This window comes from Eulemur rufifrons, chromosome 16 (assembly GCF_041146395.1).
Source record: "Eulemur rufifrons isolate Redbay chromosome 16, OSU_ERuf_1, whole genome shotgun sequence".
Lineage (NCBI taxonomy): Eukaryota > Metazoa > Chordata > Mammalia > Primates > Lemuridae > Eulemur > Eulemur rufifrons.
In genome coordinates this window covers 57,076,086-57,079,268 of record NC_090998.1, presented here as the reverse complement: position 1 = coordinate 57,079,268, position 3,183 = coordinate 57,076,086, and the positions used below count along the sequence as shown (strand labels likewise).

The 3,183-nt window shown below is 34.8% G+C and overlaps 1 pseudogene; it reads right to left on the bottom strand.

Annotated features, from left to right (window-relative positions):
* Positions 1-663: 663 nt before the first annotated feature.
* Positions 664-743, bottom strand: LOC138397651 (U4 spliceosomal RNA; annotated as a pseudogene).
* Positions 744-3,183: the final 2,440 nt, after the last annotated feature.

The following is a 3,183-nucleotide window of genomic DNA, read 5'->3' as shown; positions in this document are numbered from 1 at the left end:
ACACATATATATTCATGTTACTAATAAAACTTCACTTTATAAATTCCATAGTGATTCTCACAGTCAACTGTGATGGATGATGCTGTTACCGTTGCATTCAAATTCTTTGACAAGATCACTGTCAAATCACCATTCTTTTCAATGTATCATGTAAGAAGTATGAAAGAGATTACAAAATAAAATCACCCACACTTTTAGAGTGTTATCATGTTGATACTGTGTCTAGAAGTTAGATAGTATAATGGGATTTGTTTATTCTTTTCTTGTAGTCAAAAGAGTAAATCAAAAGATTAGACATTATGTAGCAAAACAAAGTTCTGTCCTTGTTCTGTTATTATCAATTGTTTAGCAAAACTTACTGGGTTCTTTTAGTATATAAATTTTTGCTGTCTGAGGAAAATATTCAACTTTTAAATAAAAGATATTATATTTTAAGGTAGTGAAAAATGGGAAGGCTTGTCATGTTTCAACCACAAAGAAATAGCTGTATTTCTGCAGCATTATGAAGAAGAGACAAAGGATCCCTTTACTTAGTGCCCCAATCAGTTTCTTTTTTCCTCTGATCTTCACCTGAGCATTTCATCCAAGTCTACCCATAATGGCTATCAAGGGGTTGACCAACACCTGGGGCAGCTTGCAAGTGTGGCTAGAGACACAATGGTAGGAGTCTTACATTTTTCAATTAGCAATAATCGTACCTCAAGTAAACCTCATTGGCTATGATACTGTCACTGCAAAAATTTTGCACCTAATTTTCAGTTTCTTATTTCAAAATATTGCTTTCCCTAGTGTTGGGGAAAAATTCATGTCACCATGTCACAGCCACGGCTCTGCTCTAGAGTGCAGTTCATAAACAAAAACTGCTTGAAAATTCTTCCTGACTCTAGTTAAATCCATGATTTGGAGGATCAATCATATTCTGTTTCCCATTATTTTCTCAGTACCTAGCAAGTGTCTGACACCTGGTAAGCAATCATAAAGATTTAATGAGTTAAATCAATTAACTTGTGAGGGAATTTTCACAAGAAATAAGGAATGAATACAAATTTAGTCAAAATGATTAGTTTTATGTTTTATAAAAGAAAAAATAAACAAGAAAATGATACTTTAAATTAATATAACGTTTCAAAATGTCTATTATTTATTGTCTTAGGCCATGCAGGCTTCTATAATGAAATACCATGAACTGGGTTGCTTATAAACCACAGAAATCTATTTCTCACTGTTTTGGAGGCTGAGAAGTTCAAGATCAAGGCACCAGCAGATTTGGTGTCTGGCAAGGGCCAGTTTCCCTGTTCATAGATGGCACTTTCTAGCTATGTCCTCACATAGTGGACTAGACAGATAGTTTCCCTCAGGCCTCTTTTATAAGAGCACAAATCCTATTCATGAGAACTCTTCCCAAATGCACCTCTTAATGTCATTACCTTAGAGGTTAGAATTTCAACATAGGAATTTTGGAGGGACACAACATTCAGACCACAGCAGTTATCATGGATGGCTGAGAAAGAAAAAAAGAAAGAGAGAGAAACAGAATGTTTAAATAAATAAAAGAGACAAACCATTTCTATGAAAGGAAAAAGATGATTACTTGTGGAACTTGGAAAAAGATATAAAACATAAAGCTCAGATTGTTGCATAAATGACTCTAACAGGAAAAAAAGGAAAACGCAGAAGAAGAAGAAAAAAGATCTGTTTCTAAAAAACCAATAATAATGAAAAATGTCTGCAAAGCAAAAAATTTTGAGTTCAGTCAATACATAAAAAAATGAGAGAAAGTTGAAAGAAGCATCAACTTTTCACATAAAGATATATTTGTGTACCTATGATTCACATCCTACACAGATAAAATATGTAGTTGTTATGAAGAGCTATTTAGTGCCTGAAAACCTAGGTTCAGATCTCATATCTGACACTGCCTGATTCAATAATTTATGACATAATTTAAAAACCTCACCTTTCACCTCTCACAAAAGTTAACTCATGGTGGATAACAGACTTAAACCTAAGGAATGAAACTATAAGATTCTTCTAGAAGAAAATGTTGGAAAAATGTCTTATATACATTGGCCTAGGCAAAGAATTTATGAGGAAGACCCCAAAGGCAATCACAGCAACAACATAAATAAATAAATGGGACCTGATCAAATTAAAAAGCTTCTTCACAGCCAAGGAAACTATCAGGAGAGCAAACAGACAACCTACAGAATGAGAGGAAATATTTGCATGTTTACACATACGATAAAAGGCTGATAACTAGAATCTATATAGAACTCAGGAAAATCAGCAAGAAAAAAATCAAACAACCCTATTAAAAAGTGGGCAAAGGACATGAACAGAAACTTTTCAAAAGAAGGTAGACTAATGGCCAACAAACACATGAAAAAATGCTCAACATCTCTAATCATCAGGGAAATACAAATCATAACCACAGTGAGATATCACTTATCTTCAGTGAGAATGGCCTTTATCAAAAAGTCCCAAAACAATAAATGTTGGTGAGGTTGCAGAGAGATAGGGACACTCATTACACTGCTGGTGGGACTGCAAACTAGTACTACCTCTGTGGAAAGTAATATGGAGATATCTCAAAGAGATACAAGTAGAATTACCATTTGATCCAACAATACCATTACTGGGCATCTACCCAAAAGAACAAAAGACATTCTAATAAAATGACATCTGCACTGGAATGTTGATAGCAGCACAATTCACAATTACAAAGATGTGGAAACAACCCAAGTGCCCATCAATACATAAGTGGATTAATAAAATGTAGTATATGTATACCATGGAGTTCTACTCAGCCACAAAAAAACAACAGTGATCTAGCACCTCTTGTATTATCCTGGATACAGCTGGAGCCCATTCTACTAAATGAAGTACCCCAAGAATGGAAAAACAAGCACGACATGTACTCACCATCAAATTGGTATTAACTGATCAACACTTAAGTGCACATATAGCAATAACATTCATCGGGTGTTGGGCAGATGGGAGGCGGGAGGAGGTGATGGATATATTCACATCTAATGGGTGTGGCATGCACGGTCTGGGGGATGGACATGCTTGAAGCTCTGACTTGGGTCGGGCAAAGGCAATATATGTAACCTAAACATTTGTACCACTGTAATATGCTGAAATCAAAAATAAATAAATAAATAAGAGACAGGAAAAAACTTC